Genomic DNA, 21651 nt, shown 5'->3' with positions numbered 1-21651 from the left:
CACCAAGACCCACCATTGGCTCAGTAACCCTTGAAAATTATCAGCACAGGATGGACTTCTGATCAAGCTGTGACCCCTGGTAGTGTAATTGTCTGAACAAATGTATTCTCCAAGAAGGATAAAAGTTAAAGGGCTGTCTGATGAAACTGATTCTCAACAGAGGCATGTACCTTCCTCCAGACCATTAAATGTGATAAATGAGAGAATCTCAAGTAACAGAAGAGCAGAGTTGCATATATCCTTCAGCTTTATTTCACAACTGCAATGGAGTAAGCAGTGTGCAACTGTAAACAAGCACTTACCCACTTACTTTGCTGGAGTAAGTAGACCTAGTAATAAAAGTCTTATTGAGATTAGACAGGGCTGAGAGCAGCCCTGAGGAGAAGGGTGGTGGTTGATGAGAAGCTCAACATGAGCTGGCAATGTGCACTCACAGTCCAGAAGGCTAAACTTATTGTGGGCCACACCAAAATAAGTGTGGCCAGCAGATCGAGGGAGGTGGTTCTGCCCCTCTGCTCTGCTCTGCTGAGGTCTCACCTGGAATACTGAGTCCAGCTTTGGAGTCCTCAGCAGCAGGACATGGACCTGCTGGAGCAGGTCCAGAGGAGGACCAGAAAGATGATCAGAGGGCTGGAGCACCTCTCCTACAAAGACAGGCTGAGAGAGTTGGGGTTGTTCAGCCTGGAGAAGAGAAGGCTCCAGGGAGACCTTATAGCATCCTTCCAATACTTAAAGGGGGCCTACAGGAGAGATGAGGAGAGACTCTTTATCAGGGAGTGTAGTTATAGGATTGAGCGGTACTGGTTTTAAACTGAAAGAGGGTAAATTTAGATTAGATATTAGGAAGAAATTCTTTACTGTGACGGTGATGAGACACTGGAACAGGTTTCCCAGAGAAGCTGTAGATGCCCCATCCCTGGAGGTGTTCAAGCCCAGGCTGTACGGAACTTTAAGCAACCTGGTCTAGTGGGAGGTGTCCCTGCCCATGGCAGGAGAGTTGGAACTAGGTGATCTTTAATGTCGCTTCCAACCTAAACCATTCTATGATTAAGAATTAGGATTTCAAAATTATTTAGAGGGCCTTAGGTTCAGTGCTCCTGGAAAACAGAATATGTTTGGATAAAACAGCAGGAGTTTTCACTGTGTCCTTTCCCCCATGAAACTGTGGTGATCAGTTCAGGAACTAGGGACATCAGGTGTCAGATCAGGGGAGACAAATCTTTCTCTGTTCTTCACTGGTAGCAGATTTTGAGGAGACAGCTTACAATTCTGGTTGTGCATATGTTCTGACATAGGCATTGCAATGCAATCTATGGGAAAGACTATGAGATTTCAAGAAAAACTTGCTTGACCTTCCCACTGTGACTTGTGGAAACCAGAGTTTCTTAGGCAAGTATCACTTTTTTGCCGATGCCTAGTTTCACAGGAAAACAATGAAAACGGAGAATTGAAGCTGTCAAAATAAGAGTATCAGTTTTGGTTTTAAACGTTTTTTTCCTTCCAAGTTGCTACAGATTAATTATAGCAAAAAAAAAAATTAACTTTAAACTTAAACTAATTGGAAACTACCGCAAAATATTTGTTTATCTAATGGAAATACATTTTTGCTGATGAAGCTGATATTTTTTTTTTTAAGTTATCATTCCAGTTTTGGGTGGAAGAGAGCCTTCCCTGGCAGTATCAAGGAATGAGTGCAGCAGTGTTCTGCCATATTCAATTTTCCAGAAGAACAGACAGCGCACTAAATTTTGTTCATTTTAGTGCAGTTCTAAATTCAAGGCTTCAGTGAATCTCCCATGTAGATCTAGTGATCTCCCATCTAGAACAACTTCAGTTGCCATTCCAGGGCATTCATTACTGCCCTGAATTTCAGTAGTGACAGATAGAGAAAACGTCCTCTACTCAAGCATTGATGGTCACAGGTGCACTGGAGGTAGCTGTGAATTCAGCTGTTGCCAAGAGAGGTCTTGATAATTCCTGAGGTATTTTAGCTTTCATGAAACCTACAAAGCCTTTCTAAAAAGTTCTTTTAACAAAAGTAACATCTTAATGTAATTAATGGCAATTCGATGCAGACATCTAAAAGTGCTGGTGTTAAAATATCTGCAAGCCGTTATCACATCTGAGGGAAAATCACACTATAAATTTGAATGAGATGAGTATTATAGTAAAATCATTTAAATAACAGCTTCAATGACAGTATTTTCTTCCATCTTAATGCAGAAGCCTATAAAAACTGGATGTTCTTTAGTATGTAATGAATTTTTGCTGCATCAAAACACTTTCTAATCAACTTGGGCTGCATGATTTATCTCCTTGATATGTTTTCCAGTGCTTTAATACAGAGCAGTCCTTTAAAATAACCTGAAACAATGCAAACTTCCTACTTAAGTTTTATTTAGGAAATTTATTGCTATTTTTTGCCTTCCCCATGCCTTACTCGCCTGTGTTCACAATGTAAAAGAGTTACTTACGTAAAGGCTGAGGAAAGAGTTGGAAAGGCAATACATTACATTTCCTTGAGACTCTTCTAAAATAATGGTCATACTTGCACAGGAATATTTACGTTAATGTTCTGTCTAGGGCACCTTGATTAAAATAATTTTGAAAGGACAACTTGGCTTACCTACTGATAAAAACTCAACCTGAAAGTACCTTGGCTGATTCATTTCTGAAACATTACAGCATCTTAAGGCCTCAGGATATACTGGACAAAGAAGGCCAATATCTATAAGCATTAGAAATAAACATTTCAAAATTCTCATCATGATTTTGGTTTTTTTCAGGCTAAATGACTATTTCCAACAGGAAATATTAAAAGATTAACTTGAACAAATGTTGAGCTTCACCTCCCCTTCTTTCCTTTTGCACAAGTGGGAATTGTGCAATTTGGTTGAAGCCAATCCAGCTGCACCAGGGCAAAGTTTTTCTGTTCTGTGTGAAGGTCCTCTCAGAGAGGAGCACACTTTTCTTGTGGCTGCAGACATCTCTTTTGTAGTATTGGTGGTGTTCTCCAGATGGCTCATGTATAAAGCTCCATATGTCTATATTAGATGATGTCCTATATGTCTATTGAGAACAATAAGTATATTGGAAGCACTTGGCAATAAGAGATCTGTGTTTAAAAATGCAGGGGACTTCCCCTGGGATGTGGTCCCAGCAAAACTTTGGAAGTGCAGTAGAGACCAAGAGAATCTGTAGATGAAATTAGCATTCAGGCAAATGAAGACAGGGCATCGTGCTTATCTTTTCTTACATCTACAAGCCATACTGAGAGTGATAAATGGGAAACTGCTGACCTTCTACATATATCCTCTTCTTCATTTTCCCTAGAGAATAGGCAGCTAATTACTCCGAATTACTTGGGAATAGAGCCACGAAAGGCTTTTAGTACTTAAATCTTGCCTATGTCTGAAGTTGTGATCCTTTAAACCTGTCTCATCTGGTGCTAAAAGCCTGGAAGTGCATATACATATTTAGTGTAGCATCCATATGAACCCAAGCTAGATTCAAGTATTCCAAGTAGAAATAATGTTTCCAAGCCTCGAAAGCCTGGATCCCCCTCTGTTGGTCCACTCACAAGCTAGATACCTCTCTGTCTGTGCCGGTGAACGGGCTCTATCCGCCAGATATATCCTTACATCATCTCAGTTCAGAGTCATCACAGCACAGCATGGTGACACTCAAGTGGCAAAGGTAGCATGCAGGAATTGTGTTCTCCTGGCTTAGCCTATGTCTTCCCCCTCCAAACCCAGCTGTTTAGCCACCGGGTCATACACCTGTTCAGACTTGCTGAACATGAAAACATTTCAACAAGCATATCTCCCCTCATGTCCAAAGCACATTTCAGATTGCAAAATAACCCATAGCTTTACAATTAAGACACTGGTTGGAAGGAAGAAAAAAACCCAAAGCCAACAATAAAACCAAACCAAACAAAATGAAAAAAACCCAATACCCTGAATAAGCTGAATAGCCTTTAAACCAACAGCCTAAGTACTCTTAGTCTTACTATCTTGGAGAAAAAGACTCAGCCTTGATGATCCAACTGAGTTTTTACTGCAAATATTGGCTAAGTGTGTACCTGGGGAGATGGGAGGAATGGAGGGATAGATTCAATGTGAAACTGCCAGATCGGGACTTGTGGCCAAGAGGTAGGTACTTATATCCCACAATGGGTTGGAATTGAAGACCTATTTCTGTTGTCTGTATTTCTGAGAGGAGATACTGAATGTCTCATTGTTCAAATACTAGTTCCCAAATATCTTGCTAGGAGACCCCTCATTTTTCCACTCTTCTGCTTGATACAGTAGTAGACCCCATTCTGGTGGTCAGGCATCTAAAACGTCAGGTGGCAGAGCACGCTACTCTGAGCACTCTCATCCTCTCATGTTTTTCACTGTTGGTATTTTCACAAGATGGGAACTGAGATGGAGACTTAAGCTGCATTCACCCGTGACCTTGGATGAAATTGATTGAAGGTTATCTAATAAACTGTAATCTCTAATGAACACAAGCTCACAAAGCATTAGCCTGCTGTGATTGTTTAAATAGATGAGGAAAAGACAGAAAATGAATTTTCTGAATCTAAACAAAGTTAGGAAAAAAAAAAAAAACACCAAACCAAACATAAAGGTTATCCTTTGTGTGGTGGTTCAAAAAAAATAATCCAACTTCAAAATTACTATCAAAAATAGAAAACTTGGTTTCAAATTCAATGCGTATCGCCAGGTACTTTTGAAGGCTTTCTATGGCTTCATGTGCCTGTAGCCAAAGAAACCACCCTGGCGGACTATGAAACGGATAGTTTGGGAGGGCAAAGAGGGAGGCACTATATGGTGGCATCCGCTAAATTTTCTATGGGTAAAGACACCTGCTGTCTACCTAGAGACATCCAATCCTTTTAAATAAAAAAGCTCATCAGTAACTTCTTCTCATATTGAACACAAGGCAGCTCTTACCCTGGAGAAAGCCCTTGCCAAAATCTTTCTGAGCCTTATTTGCATCCCCTGACGTGTTCTGGGGGTACACTCGCCAGCACCGAGACGGGAACCAGCACATACTGGAATAGGACATACACAGCAGAAAAAGGACAAGTGTGTGCCTGCACAGCAGCCCTCAATAAGGATTTCACTGGCCATCCCCAGCCTGGCAGGCATGGGCAACTCAGGTTAAGCATGAAAAGAGACACACAGGAGAAATTTACAAGGTCTTTTACAAGTTGTTTTCCATTTTTTTTTCTGTTTTCCAGCATATAACTAGGATATTCTTGTCTTGTTAGGCTCATCTTGATAACAAATAATCTACACTATTCTTCTTTTCTACAATATAATACCCCTAGACCCCTTCTAGTGCACACATAGGGGTCTACAAGAAAATTTTTCTTCAAGATCTTCACCAGCTAATTAGCATGAGGGACACCAGAGATTGAGTAAATAACTCCCAGGAAAAAGACTAAACACAGAAGAAGTTGTTATCCTAGATTGCCAAGCTTCATATGGTTTATTTGGTGCAAACACACACTCCACCCTCCATCTGCCTGAAATTTCTGGAAAACCATGTTTGTTCCATGTTTAAAGGAAAACTCCCCTAAACTGGAAAAAGGGGTTGCACACATCTCCCTGGTCAATGCCGACTTGCCTGGTGTGTCACACTGTGTATCACAAGGCACTCATCACCATGTAAACTGCAAAAAAACTCCATTTTATTCTTTAAGCAAGAATTGCACAACATGTATCTAGTTCCACTTAACGTGTTTTTGTGACAGGGAAGAGAAAGGCATCACAAAACAGACCAAAAAAAAAAAAAAAGAAAGAGATTCAGACAACTCCAAGTGCAGTATTCTCTGCCAAGTTTTTCTGACTAATACGCAGCTGAATTAATTCACACATGGATTCATCCACTTTATAAGGCAAGCATCTATACATGCACTTTCACTGGGGATTATTGAAGGGCAGATTGTCATTGATAATGACGACAGTGTAACGAGGCAAGTAAGAAGCTTGCAGTGGCTCAGAGTGAAAAACGCCATCCACAGATCAAGAAGAAATGGGGGTAACTTCTCTAGTTGGACTGCGGGTCAGTCCTTGGTGAACCTTAAAACGCTGGCGTGAAAAGTGGAGAGCCCCAGTCCCAAGCACTCCCCATACATGGTGTTTCCATGTCACCATGAGCCACGGGACCTGAGCCACCCATCCCATTACCAGTGGGGAAGATGTCCATGGGCAGAGCTGCCCAGTCACTGCACAAACAGGGAGAGTATGGCTCCTCACCTGGCAGGATTGTGCATGTCCTTGTGTCAATGGAAATGTCTGCACTGCCATAGCCCTGCTGCACTGGATGCATGGATCCTTTGTTGCTTTGGCTAGGGATATGAAGAGATCTTTTGCTTTCCTCAGGAAGTAGACCCTCCTTTTTCTCTGACCCCCAATTCCACAGGGTAATGCAATCCTGATAAACCACTGTCCTGTGGATGGACACTAGCCATTGAATTAGTGGTGAATTACAAAATGTGTCACTTGGATCAGAAGCACTGGTGTAATTTTGTCCGTTTGACTTCGTACATATGCCATATGATCCAATCTCCCTTTGTATAATTTCTTTCCAGAAGTTTCCCTATTTCCCTGTCTGTTTAGCCTGGAGGGTGAACGAGTCAGACGCCCAGCAGACCATGTCCTCCCTCTCGTCTTGTGGTTTCCCTAGGAGAGGGGGGGAAAGTCTGAGTAAGCCTGTCGCTCTAAGGTCATGCAGGCAGTGGTCTTTCCCAACAGAGATCAAAGAGCAGCCACTTTTTATATAAAAAACAGTGGCTTTGTCTGCACTGCCTCTTAGCAGTGCTCTGGAGGGAACCTGGCTGTGACATGCCCCGCACAGCCTGGGGAGAGAAGCAGAGTCGCAAGCTGGCCCCACAGCACTGGGTCACACTGGTGGGCACAGCAAGCCCTGCTTGGGATACTCTGGGCTGTGTGGCTTCTCTCCATGTCCCCGCAGGGACAGGGATGTGGCAGGCTGCTGCTTCAGCTATGTGCTGCTTATCAGGGATGAAGTCTCTCCGAGACACCTGATTCAAAGCAGCAGGCTTGGTGTTTTCTGCGTGCTAAACCAGAGAGAGTAACAGAGCCGTGCCTGGCAGGAAAATCAGATGGCAATGACCAGAGTTTTGTAGGCAAACACTATATGCCTTAGACAAACTCCACAGAAATCATCAGCAAGCAAGGTTGTTTTCCTTGTTTTCCTGTATCTAAATATCTGTCAAAGAAGGTTTTTGCATGCTGACTGAGTGACAGGATTTGCACACAGTCCTTAGTGACACTTACTGATAAAGGGAAGGCTGGGCGGAGCTGTAAATAGGCAAAAAAACTAAAATCAAAACTACAACTTGCAACTTTGCTATAGTTTGGTATAGTTTGCCTGGGAAGGTTTCAGAGCTGAGGCTGCAATTTGCTGCACCATCCCTGAGGTCAGAGATCACTTTCCTCTCAAAGTACGCGGTATTGATTGCTCCTCACCCCCTCCAAATCCCAGCGTCTTGAATAAGTATTTCGTGTTGGTTACTAAAATAAGTAATTGACAGTTTCTGGAAAGGGCTGGGGGAGAGGGCCCTGGGAAAACACATTCTTCTGAAAGCAGAAGCCAAGCAAATTCAACTTGAAATTGAAGTGCAATTAATCATCAGTGAGGCATTGAAACAACTCAGCTAGAGATGTGGCAGATTCCCTGTCATTTGATTTTTTCCCTCTATATTTCAAATCTCTCTGGAAGGGACAATTTAGTGAAACCAAGTCAAGATTTTTCATGTAGGACTTGTTGAGCAAATGCTCAATATGTTTTGTACTGATAAATGACCATAGATACTCTTTTATAGATTTAAAAATTATTTTCTTTCTAAAAACAATGCATGATACCCCACAAAGATTTACTTTGCAAATCAGAGGAGCATGTTAGTAAAGCGATATTTCTCCATCAGGGCTCAGTACGATGTGTGTATGTCAGAATTGCAGACAAGAATGTGTAAAGCACCCCAGACACTCATGCATTCTTGCTTCATTTGTTAGCCTAGACTAAACATGTGATTTGAAATTTATTTTTTATCTTAGGCTCTAAATACTTTTCAGTAAACCTCTCTGTAGTGTAGTGCATCTTGCTGAGAAATCATTTGCTCTTCCTAATTACCATATCTGTATGCTGTAGAAGTAGCCATGGGGAAGGAATTATGGACCTGAGAGGCCTAAAAAACACTGCACTGAATGACATTCTTCTGATCCCATGACTGTTCTGAGTTCATGCGCTTCTGCTACCCACTTTAGTCTTCAGCCAGCATCCGTATCTGTCAGCATACTGCAAATTTCGTCCAAATCCTGTTCGATTCTCCGCAGTCCCAAAGTTTTATTCACAGAGCAGAGAACGGTTTTTACAGAGGAAAAAAAAATAAAAACTCCAACAAGCATAAAGAAAGTAAGATAAGTTAATTTTATTCAAGTTGGAGGAAAAGTTCATTCAGCTGAATTCTGCTTGTCAAATTTCATATGTCTCATTTCCTAACTCTTCATGAAAGACCTAGTGGGTGCTGGGGATACTTCCTTGTTACATTGTCTGTCTATCTGACGTAAACAAAAATACGTTCAGTAATGACTTTCTTGGCTTAGTGTAACCCCTGCCAAGAGAGTGAGGCTCCCCTACTGTCTTCTGCCTTATGCCTCGTTATTTTTATCTGTGTAGGCAGTTGATATTTAAGGTGGCCAAGACACAGTAAAAGCATAAAGCAATTAAAACAAATGTATCATGTCTCTCTCCTAGGTTTTGCCAGGCAGCCAATATTTAATGAAGCTTAGCGTTATCTGACAGCCCTTCAACTTTCTTCTAATTAACTTGCATCACTTTGAATAAACCCTTTGAACACAGTGGGATTGTCTGTGAATGCAGTGTTTTGCATGCTGCTTCAGAAGACATTGACCTCATTGGTGTGGCTGTGAGGCCAGCTCTTTACTTTCTTTCTCCATTAATTGCTCTTTCCTTTGGGAGCTGTATCGGTGTTTTTCCCTAAATAGAAATTTTATCGTACTTTCATGAGAAGGCGGAGAAGGATATTTATATACTCCAGAATTCAAAATATTAATGTGTGTTTTTATCAACCAGGACTCCTTGTATTCACCTGCTACAAGTCACATTTTTTCTTCCAAACAGTGGCCAAAATAATGGGGACCAGCTTCAAATCCTATCTGGAGTCTCTGGGATTCTCTGTTTTCCCAAAAGTATGCTGCTCTGCCTTCCACATAGAGCTGAATGACAACACCTGGATGATACTTTGAGAGATGCCTAACTGGAGCACATTAATTCCTACTATCAAAGTTCATTTACTGACCAAAAAGCCAAATGTCATATTTAGAAATCTCACTTCAGTTCATCCAGATTTAACCCTTTTTCCTGTGACAAATAGAAGGTTTGAAGTCAGCCTTGTTCCCCTTCCTTTCTTCACTCCTCAACTTCTGTCACAGACTAGCTCATGCATCCAAAGAGATAAAGTTGAAGGATTTAAATCCCTTCGGATGGGAGAAAGAGCCCGGATCACCCTTATCCTCAGGGATGGCTTCAAGGGAGTGGTGTACTGGTCAAAAAGGAAGATCCTTTATCCCTGCTTACAATATCCTATGTGTAAAGACGTTTCTCATAGCAGAAGGATCATTTAGAGCAGACTGCCCCTAGTATGTGTCCCCTGCAGAGGAATAATTTTTCTTCTCCTTTTTAGTGGGCACTTCTCTTTGAATTTTGCATGTGTTGTAGAGGTTAAAAAAGAAAATATGGTGAGGATTGACTGAACCTCAGCAGATGCAGAGTGCTACTGATTTTCACCAGTGAAGACTGTATTCATCCTTACTAATTACTATATTTTAAGGTCAAGAATAATTGTGTACATAACCAAGAAAGTGTGGGTGCCCAAGACGTTACATACTCTCCTGAAATGTGTCACTTACTGTAACAGACAGATGAGGCTGACTGTAAAACTACTGTTTGCTTAATGACTAGTTAACTATCAATTATCAGTCATGATTCTCCTCAATATAGCTTAAAAACCACCCTCAAGACTACGTTTAATGTGACAGAAAAGGAGCCATGTTGATAGTTCTTGTATATTTGCCTGAAACCACATTTGACAACACATTTACCATAGCAACAATGCTTTAGTGTTCTTCAGTCCATGACCCACTAATGTACATCCCAGTTGTGTAGTTTGTTATGTTTATACTCGAAAAAACCACTTCACAGATGTGCAGGTTCTTTCTGTGGTTGTTCCAGTCTCTTATTAGACATTGGATAATAACCCAAGCTTGTACAGCTCTGTTTTTGCTTGTACAATTAATCCTACCCTGTCAGCTCTATTTGGCACTGGGAAACTCCAATTCTTGTGTTCACTCAAATTCACAGTTGTTCTTCTTAAGACTTACAGTCTTCTACACAATTAATATACAGTGTCAATTTTCAACTCCTCTTTCAGTTCCTCAGAGTATACCCTTCCAGGGAAATACTACCTTATTTGTCATCCAACAGCTGAAATCACTATTAGTCTTACCATTCAATATATTAGCAAGCTTTAGTCATCATTTTTTTCTAGAAATTGCTTTTTCCACACAGTAGGCTTCTTTTTCTTTCTCCCTGTTTCTTTTTTTCTGTTTGGCAATGGACATTGTCTCACAACTTTGCTGGAGTTTCCTTTGATGTAGGTTATATTTTCCCCTACTATTTCATAGATGAGAATTGATGTGTAGGCTGAGAGAGCTAATGGACAGAGACATAGTTCCCGGACTAATGGGGTGAAAGGGAAACAGGCTTGATATGAAGGAAGTTTTCCTAATACTGAGGTCTCTTGACTCACAGAATAGTCTCCAAATACAAAGATAAAAGCCCTGATAAATGACCCATTTTAAGCTATTCAGGAGTAGAGCTTACTGGGACTTTCTCCAATGAAAGACAAAATGTAAACCACTTGAAGGCAGGATTTCTCACAAAGGTGCCTCAGCTACACTTGATAGGTTGGAGTTGCTACTCAAACACACGTGGAGAAGGTGCGCTATCAACCTCCTAATGGTCAACGGTTTTATGATTAGGATGCTCATCTGCACTGTGATCCGATCTTCCACTAATACTAGATATTGGTACAGAGTTAGAGAAGGCCAGGAGCAGAGGAGGTGCTGGAAAACTTGGAGCTGAGGTTCAAGAAAACAGTGTGAAAGCCTGATGGCAAGTCCTGGTTTGCATCAGAGCAGTTTCTTGAACAGACTGACAGGATCTCAGACTAGCTGAGGTTGGAAGACACCTCTGGAGCTGATCTGCTCAAGCAGGGCCACCTACAGCTGGTTGTCTGGAACCATGTCCAGAAGGCTTCTGAGTATCTCCATGGATGGAGACTCCACAAGATCTCTGGGAAGCCTGTGCCAGGACTTTGTCACCTACACAGTAAAAAAGTGTTAAAATTTTTATTTCTGACATTGCTGCTCCAGTTTGCCACAACTTCTCTAAAGTGTCAGCAGAAAGGTTTTTTGTAGAGACAAAGAGTTTTCATCTAGCTTCTATTTTGAGAAAAGTACTTGGAAAGTACAGAAAAGCAATTTACTGTAGTCCTCCTTGTTTTCAGGACTGCAAGGACAATTATCGCCACAGCAGTGGGCTACAGATGCCTCCTCCAAGAGCACCAACCTGGCCATTGGTACATGTGTATTGCTTGGGAATGAAAAGGCCGACCAAGGGATCAGAAAGGGCAAACACTGCTTGAACAAGCACCACTGTAGCATATTCCAGGGTAATCCTATATTCCCAGAAGTCTTTGGCCTCAGATACTGTTCCTGGGATTTTGAGGGCTTTGTCTTATTGGATGAGAAACTGGGTTGCAGAAAATTAAAGCAAATGACACAGGATCACAAGAAACATTTGTTGTAGAGAACAGAGGATACTTGCCCTCCTATAGACATGCTCAGATGGAGTAACTAATAACCTGTCATTCATGTCCGGTTATATTCGGTATAGAAAACTAGTAATATAATGGAAATTGTAAGCTTACCTGAAGACGTTTATAACCAACAGCCTGTATGACATTTGATGTGAGTGCATCAACAGCAAGACAGCAAGGCTAAAGAGCATAGGGTAACAGCATCCTGTAGCCATCTCCAGTAAGAGCCTTTGTATTATTTTCACAGTCCACATACTCCTTGCTCTCTCAGGGATGAACCCTAGAGTGATAAAATCTTTGACTGAAAAACCCAAACCCCAAGCTTCCTGACAGGGCCATCAAATACTTTTGCATTCATATAGCAAATCTGAATAATAAAATTGAGAGAAAACACTGAGATGGCTGCTCTGCAGGAGACCCTAAAATTAAAACTGAGGGCACTATTCAGAAGAGGAGATCTTGCCATTTGTACTAAACCTCCACTTCTGTTTGCCAGGTTGCATCCTGGGACTATGAGGTAAGACAAAATAAAGAAGGGAAATGAAGAGAAAAGAAGGATCATGCTGTTGCTAAGAAGTAGTTCTGACTGTATGTATTTGTTTAACCTATAACCTTTTGTTTCTTACCTTGCAATAAAAAGCCTGACCTTGAATTCTCGATGTATAAACTCTTTTTTTTTTTTAGTATTATGACTGTTTATTGGTTTAGTTGCAGTGTAAATTTTGAACCAATTGAGAAACATATAATGGTCTGTTTTCCCAAAAGAAGAGAATCCAAAGAGAGTAGCGTGTGCAGGCAGTGCAGTGTGGCCTAAACCACAAGTACTTAGATTGTTTCCTAATGAATTACAAAGGTATCCTATGAGGACTGCTATTAACAAGTGCAAATATTTTGAGAAAAACTCCCTTCTGCCTTTCCCTTAGTGGGCATTTTCTAATGTATGTCCCACAGGAAAAGAAAGAAAAGAAGCCATTCCACCTTTTTGAAAAGCCCGCATGTATCACACTTGCCTGAACAACACATCACATCTCCAAAACTTCTTATATTAACAGAGGAACAAATGTGACTCACTATTTGTCTTTGGGGATGCTTTCTGCAAGAATCTCTTGCATGAATGGACATCTTCTTACATCATCACAGTCCTTTTCTTACAAAAGATGCCCTTCAAAGAAGGTATTATTCAGCAAGGTCTTCATCCCATAGAATGACTCAGATCTCAAACTGCTTACAGAGCCCAAACGTCCCAACAGCAACAATGTCACCCGATTGTCAGGGACAACAAGGAATGGTAGCAGGGCTACTAAGACAATCAATGTATTTTGATGTTCCACCCCCTCAACCACTAAAGAACCTCCCCGTACAATTTCAGGTAACATCAAGGACAGTAATTTGGGGGAAGAAGGACATATGAATTCTAATGTTGTCCAGATCATATTTTCCTGCTTTTTGAAGATAGATGCAGTGTCAGCAATTCTCCAGTTAAATGACTTGAACTTGATAAAGTCCTTGATAGAAGTCTTGCAACTTCCTATAGTGAGTCTTTCAGTCTATTAAGGTAGAGGTGATCCTTGAGGATCTCCTGAGGTAGAGGTGTCCTTGACATGAGGACATTAATCTCTTGGAGTGTTGAGGTCAGCGCAGAGATGGCAATTTTGATTTCTATGGTTTTGTTCTATTAGCTGTTCAACCTTACTCCAATTTTCTTCCTTGTCATCCAAGGAGAAAAATAAAAGGAAAGCTACAAAAAATTTTGCAGGTTTCTTCATTAAACTCTTTCAAAGCCTGCCTGCTTGGGAAGTCTTAACGTACAACAGCTTTCCTGGGTTTACAGACCATCTCCTTCCTGACAGCTCAGCAAAGTGACAGAATGGTGCAGAAACCCAAGTAATGCTTTTGAAGATTTAGAAAATGAGTTAACCTTTGCAACAATCATCAAAACATCTTTTATTGTAGATGACTTAAATGTTAACTATTAGATGAAATAGCCTCTGAGATCTAAACTGGACTCAGTTTGAATCAAGAAGGTTGTCTTATAGTTGTGTTCTTACAGCAGTTGTAGCAGATCAATGGAAGCTGCATTGGTGGAGGACTTTAGAGAACTACGATGGCCTGTTTTACGGTTGGTTGCAGTCATGGCAATCATGAGGGTTTTAAGATCATCCACTGTCTGTGGATTTATTAATGATTACCAAGTGACATGTTATAATCTGGATTTTAAAAACTAGGAATTGTTATGCTCAAAATTTTGCTCACAGGCGAAGAGGGAGCACACATTACATACAAAGACAAGAATTAGCTGTTGGTATAATTAAAATCTTAACAGTATACCATTATTAGTCCAGATTTAGTTATTACAGGGAAAGAAAGTATAGCAATGTATCTGTAACTGATCAGATCATCCTTTCTGACGGTGCTGACCCTCTCCCTGCTACTCTGGGCCCCAGTGTAGGTGGTTTTATGCTGATGACGGCTGGAGTTGTTACAGCAAGTCATCATCAGCATTTGAAGGCTTCTTCTGGGAAGAACATAATGTTGACATTGATGGTTTCCTCCTCTTCATCCCAGGATCCACCTGGGGGCATTTTAAAATTTGCTAGGATCCTTTTACACCTTTACTCTTTAGCCACAGACACCCAGCCAATTAGAAAAATTGCTATTACAACTAAACCAAGTACAGCAACTGTAGGCAGGTCACAAAATACTCATACAGAGCAAGCCAGAAAAGCCTCAGTCCTGAGGCCTTGCAAACTCAGTACAAAGCTCGTGGCCTATTACTAGCATTGACAATACAGTATTACACACTTAAAAAACAATAAATTTCATATAAGTATATTTTTCAAATGAAAACTTCAATGATGAACAGTTTACTTCTGCTGTTGCTATGTGAGCTCTACTTGTCACTAGAAATCTTTCTCAGGCAGGTAGAAAAGTTTCCTTAAAATCTATTGCCTCACACACCACATCTGCAATTCTCTGTCCTGCAAAATGTTATTCTGTACTAGTTTTAATGCTAGGAAAAAAAAAAATAATGGGGAGGAGTTGAGTGGCGCTGCCTGCTCTAGAAAGAGTTTGTGAATCCCTACCCAAAAAAAAAACCAGTAGCATTCCCTTCAATTTCTGTGAAAAACCTTTTCAGGGGCAGAAACAGAGGTCAGGCTTGTACTCATAAATCTGCTTCCAATTAATGCAGGTGTGAAATGAAGGTGACATGCAGATAATTGAATGTTGCTGTTGTGATTGTATGGAGAAATGTAAGAAAACTGTGGACAGTGGACCAAATTCTTTCCCCTCTGGAAGCTACCTGTAATAGCAGAATAAATCACAGAATAATTGAGGCTGGAGGGCACCCCTGGAGATTGTCTAGCCCAACCCCATGCTCAGAGCAGGGTCAAGTAGATTGCTCAGACTGCTCAGGACTACATCCAGTTGGGTTTTGAATATCTCCAGGGATGGAGACTCCACAGCTTCTCTGGACAATCTGTGCCAGTGCTCAAAGTAAAAATCTTTTCTTATATTGAAGGGGGACATCCTGTGTTTCAGTTTGTGCTCACTGCCTCTTGTCCTGTGACTGGGCACCCCTGAGAAGAGCCTGCCTCTTTCTTCTTTACTTACCCCCCATCAGGCATTTATACGTATGGATAGGATCCCCCTGAGCCTTCTCCCCAGGTTAAGCAGATTCAGTTCTCTCAGCCTCTCCCTGTATGAAAGGTATTCCAGTCCCTCAATCATCTTTGTGGTCCTGTGTTTGACTCACTTTCGTATTGCTGAGTAGTAGTGCAGAGCTGGACCCAACACTCCAGGTGTGGCCTCACCAGTGCTGAGCAGAGGGGAAGGATCACCTCCCTCGACCTGCTGGCAGCACTCTGCCTAATGCAGCCCAGGAGACTGTTTACCTTCTTTGCTCTAAGAACACATTGCTTGGTGTTAAATGACCGCCTGAGCCTTTTCCTGCAAGAGTTTTGTGTCACTTGGAAACTTGTCGCGTGCGCACTTTGCCCTGTCATCCAGGTCATACTGGTATCAATTCCTGGTATACACCATTAGTGACCAGCCTCAAGCTGGGCTTCACGAAGCTGATCACAACCCTTCAAGCCTGGCAGTTTAGTTAGTTTTCAGTCCACCTCACTGCCCATTTATCTGCCCATTCAACAGCTTTTCTATGAGGATGTCACAGAAGACACTGTCAAAAGCCTTGCTAATGTTGAGATAACAACTACAGCTCTCCTCTAATCCACCAAGTCAGTAATTTTGTTATAAAAGCTTATCAGGTTGGTCAAGCAAGACTTTCCTTCCATAAATCTGTGTTGACTACTCCAAATCATCTTCTTGTCCTTCATGCGTTGATCTGCAGACAGCTGCTAGTAGCTGGAAACTAAAGGCTAGAAATGAGGTCTTTATCAACCTCAATCCCACTTTCAGATGAAGATGAATTTCCTTTTAGTTGCTTTTCCTAAACACTGGTGCCCGTGGTGTGCTAGCCATCAGAGCGGGGAGCAGTAAGCACCATTCCTTTGTGTTCTCTGCTGGCTCCCAAGTATGGCATAACAGAAACCCCCCCTTTTTAAATGAGGACAAGACTTGTAGGGGAGTGGAAATGACTGCAGAAAGAAATTAGATGAGGAAAGATAAATCAGAGAATGTTTGGAGGGAAATCAGAGCTGGATCTGGGAGTGTGGAAGTGCCAAAGAGAGGTGGAAAATCTAGGGAGAGATTGAGTCTGTATGGGGATGAAAGCTGAACACAGGAAAAGTATGGGTGGACAGGTGGAAGATTACTGAGGGTCAGAGGAAGAATCAGAGATAAGTTTGGTGATGGGATCAAAGATAGAAGGGTTACAGGAAATGCTGAACTGCCAGGGAGGAACCCTTAATCCATACAAACTATGAAAATATGGTGTGGCCTGAAACAGAGGCCAAACTAACAAAGTCTGATGGGATTATTTGTTTCCGTTTCACAATGGGTTTGCATTTCTCCAGTCACTGCCGATTGCAGGGGGAAGGGAGAAACAGAGGGAGGAGCAAGGGAAGATGAAAAAGAATGAATAGGAAGAGAGAGCTGGCAGAGGATGATATGAAGAAGCAGCAGTAGGAAAGGATGAGAACAAGAAAGAAAAGGTAGCACTGTTAATGCCAGTCTACTGAGTCCTCAGGGGTCACAATAAGACTAGCCCTTGCAGGGCTGGGAGTGGAGCTCACCATCTCCCACTATCAGAAACAGCAACTCCATCTCAAGTATTCATTCCTCGTTCCTCTGGTTCCTCTGGACTTCAGAGGTGCTGTTAGTCCCGTAAGTTTTACTTCTCACGGGAGCTGGAAGCTATATTTCCTGAGGGAAGGATGAGATCCTGGTGTTGTAGGCTGTTGTGTAGGTGTGGGTTTTGCTTTGCTCTTGTCAACTGCTCTATACATACTGCCAGGAAAGATACATAAACATGACATTTAAAAAGAAGCAGTCACGCTGGGTGCATTTTCTCTACATCTAGCTTGATTATCAATAACTTTCTTACAGTTACCACTGAAATGAAAACCAGCTGCGTCTTAAGTATCCACAATATTACATAGTACTGAAAAGCTGGGGGAAAAAAAGATGCCAGATTGTACAGCAGGGACTCCTTGCTGGGGAACTGTAACAATGCATTGAGTAATGCTTGTGTAGAAGACAGTCACGGTAGTGATCAGCCCCAAAGAAGAGCACTGGAGTAAATTAATAACCTTATCATCAGGGCATGGTTTGAACAGCCTACAATGAATAAGGCAGAGCACCAACACCCTGAGTAATGAGGAAGAACAGCATTACTCCACACACGTCTACAGTGAGGATGCGGGATCTAGGGGAAGAACAGCTGTCATATAGTAAAAGAACAAGGCAGTATTCATAGATCCAAGGAAACTGAACTGAGTCTGAAGGGGAAGCATTACTCCTACCACTGCCCAGCATTTTAGGGGTGCATCCTGAAGCCTTCGTTCTTGTGGTTATAATTAGTTGGTACAGGTTAGTAAGAAATGCCCTAGAAAGGAGAAAAAAGGACGAGAAATCATTTCAAATTATTTCTTTTGCTTCATGCATGTTAAAAAAACCTATAGACTCAAAGAAAAGAATGAAGGTCATGAAACATCAGTGAGGCCTTTCTCAGTAGTATTCAGGTCAAGTCCAGTAAACTTCCCACCACTAACATCCAAAACTCTCATCCAACTACATCTTCTAGAGCTCAGTCCTCTCCTGAAGAAGGCCAGCCCTGAGGGTGACAGAGTCCCAGTACCTGCCTGGCTGGGTGGGTTAACCTGGGTGCTTGCCACAGCCCCTCACAGATGAGGGCAGGACACCAATACACACACACCTGTTTCATGGCCCATAGTCCCTTTCTTTCCTTCTCCTTGGCCCATCTCGTCTTCCTTGTTATTTTGACGCTTGAGATATCCCAAGGATATGCATACTCCATGCAGTGTATGACTTCTGAAAGAGATGCAAGCACAGGACATGTATGTGCCATCCCTGCCACCCATTAAATTTTGAACTCATCATGTTTAACATACCATGAAAACAGCTGTCCAAGCAGAGGAGAGAAGTCTATAGCTATGTCTCTACCAGTGTGTTATAGAGAGAACTTCCCAGAAACACAAACTCAAAATCTCTTCCCATACTGTTACACTGTTAGAAAAACAGTGCTCCTCAAAGGAGTGGGTTTGGGAGTTAGCACAGGCAGGGACTGCTCCTAATTGCTGATGGAGTCACTTTGTTTTGGAGGGGGAGAAGTTAATGGTAGGGCCCTGGCAGGTTTCTTTGCTGTTGGCCTCAGAACCAGCAAACAGCCTCAGTATTTGTATTAGCACAGCTGTAGCTTATCTGTGTCTTCTCAAAGAACAAGGCTGCTGCCTAGCCATTATTAGACACCAGAGAATCCACATAGGAGAAATTAGTATCTATTCTCTAGAGGGGTGACAAGAAACCCTAGCTGGGGTCTCTGTCCTGTGAGATCCTTGGGTTAAGGACTTGTGTGCTAAAAAGGAGAGAATTTATTCTCTAGGTTTGTATAATATTCCCCATTAAAGAGGTACTCCATTAAAGGTTCACCATCTATGCAGAAGAACAGCCTTAAATCAGACTCTTTTTACTGTATTACTGTGGTTTACCCCTGGTAATGTGCTTGTGTGACAAAGCCCCATGGCTTCAGCTCTGCAGGAACATGCTACACAACATTCTCGGTTGCCAGGAAGTGGTCCTAGTGGAAACTTCCATGCCAAGTGAACTTTGCACCTGGGGCCTTAGCACCTAAGGATTTAAACGTCAAAGTCAGTGTCCTGAACAGCAGCTGGAGATCAGGTGAAGCCAGCTGTCATGGTTTAACCTCAGCTGACAACTAGAATCACACAGCCGCTTGCTCACCCCACCCCCCTTTTTACCTCCACCAGAAGGGTGGGGGGAAGAGGAAAGAAAGGAGAAAGGGAGAGAAAAAAACCCAGCTCATGGGTTGAGATAAAGACAGCTTAATAGAAACAGTAACAGAAAAGGAACAATAACAATGATAATGACAATAATAATAATGACAGGGCTCACTCTCACCACCTGGTGAATTGGTACCACTGCGAGCAGTGACCATAGATTCCCGCCCCCAGCTAACTGCCGTTTATATACTGACCATGACATCTATGGTATGGAATATTTCATCGGCCGTTCCATCTTTCTGTCTATGCTTCTATGGGAAGCTGCAAAAGGTCCTTGAATAGTATAAACATCACTTAGTAACAACTAAAACAATAGGTGTTATTGACATTCCTTTCTCAGCAATCACTAGAAAGAAAATTAACTCATTCCCAGTTGAAACCAGGAGACCAGCCCTGTCTCAAAAGTAATGCCACTATGTTCTTCCAGTGTCCATTTTTTGCTGAACAGTTGGGCAATTTGATTTTGCAGCAGCTGTAGCTTGAGCTCTCTCCAAATGCAGCTAACTGTACTACACAGTGCATCAATCCAAACCCCAGTCTTGAAGCCAAGATATCCTGGGTAAAAATATGTGTTTTGAAGAAATAACTAAAGTTCTTGTGCAAAGCACCAAAGACCAGCAAAACCTTCACGGTTTCCCTTTATAAGCAGAGGGGAGAACAAGGGACAGGTGGGAAGATACATTACGTTGTGCTTATTATTGCTGTGACATTCTTCCTCCTCAACAAAGCTGTAGGAAAAATGTTTTTTTTCTTTTTCATTTCTCTCCCAATATTTTTTGCCATGTTTTCACTTCTTTTCTCTGGGAGAAGCACAACACCCAATACTTCATGAAACAAACCAACCAAATTGTTCTGAGTCCTTTAACGCCAACTTGGCACCCTTTCCTTGCTTACCCACATATTTCCATTTTCACCATGTACTGCATTTGCATATGGATGAAATACCACCGTGCAAGTGAAGCTATGTGAACCTAAATCCTCAGGTCACCCACATGCCGGAGGAAGGAGGTCCCCCATAGTCACAGAAGCTGGCTGTAAGGGATCCAGGGACTGATTGCTGGGGAGAGGAAGGGTACATGTGCACACCTTACACTGTGGAGTAACAAAAATTTGGGGATTTCTTTGCAGTCAATTGCTGAGGTGTGTTTGAAAATGCAGCAGGATTGCATAAGGTACTGAACATGCCACAGGACTATGGGCTGGCCACACATCAGTCCATACGGCCTTTCATTCATACTCTGGTCCAAGCAAAATTCATGCACTGTGGCATCTAAATAGTTTGGAGATCTGGATGTCAAGGGAAGTTGTGTGACAATGTCATCTGGAGCATGAAAAATAGTTACCAAAAATTACAGGTATCTATTTTGCTGCGTTTTGTTGGATTTGGATCCCAAAGTGGCTTGAGTCAATGTATGATTCTTATCTTTTTTTTTTTTTTTTTTTTTTTGCAATCTGCCTTTCGGACTCTTTCAAAAGTGCTTTCCAAATCCCTCAACAATGTTCACATTTATGCCTCATACTTGTGGCACTTTAAAAATACTAATGCTAACAGTCACCTTTCATGAGGCTAAGGGAACAGAAATGCCTCTTAAGTAACTACAAAATGCCGGAAACAAAGAGCTGCAAGTTTTTCCCCAGTGAATTTTCTTTGGAGATTCAGCAGCTGATATTCTACTGAACTTGTTCTGCCTGTGGGCAATCATAATAGCTCTCAAAAAAGTAATCCACACCAAAGCTTTGAGCTATAAAGCAGAAAGCTGCAGGAAATTAGGTTTATTTTGCTGTTAATGGAAAGAGACAAAATCCTGCAGTAACTTAACTGTTTTTTTCATTTTTAAATGATTGGAAGAGAATAATAAAATTTAAGAGACAGAATGAACTTGCAATTGCTATGAGCATGAAAGGGCACTGTATACTAACAGTAGGTTTTCCGGGATAACCATAAAGCAGAATTTAATGAAATTGCTTCAGAGAAATGCAGCAATAAATACATGTAACGAGCCAGCAAAAGGAGCCAGGAGGCAAGGTACTTCCATAGATATGAGTCAATAAGTCCATTAGTGAAAGGAAGAATGGGATCTTAGAGACAAAATTGTTTAAAGTGATCAGAAAGGAGAACAGAAGTCATTTGTACAAAATTCCACCAAGAAATCTTTTTTTTTTTTTTCTCCTCCTGGTGATATTAGAATATCTGCACTTTAATAGAAGTCTGAAGAGGCCGAAAATGGTAGTTAAACCACTATGCTTCTACTGTCAGCTGAAGCAGCT

The sequence above is a fragment of the Numenius arquata genome, chromosome 1 (assembly GCF_964106895.1).
Source record: "Numenius arquata chromosome 1, bNumArq3.hap1.1, whole genome shotgun sequence".
In the NCBI taxonomy this organism is placed as follows: Eukaryota; Metazoa; Chordata; class Aves; order Charadriiformes; family Scolopacidae; genus Numenius; species Numenius arquata.
The sequence above is the reverse complement of the archived record's forward strand: the minus strand, read 5'-3'. Positions refer to the sequence as shown.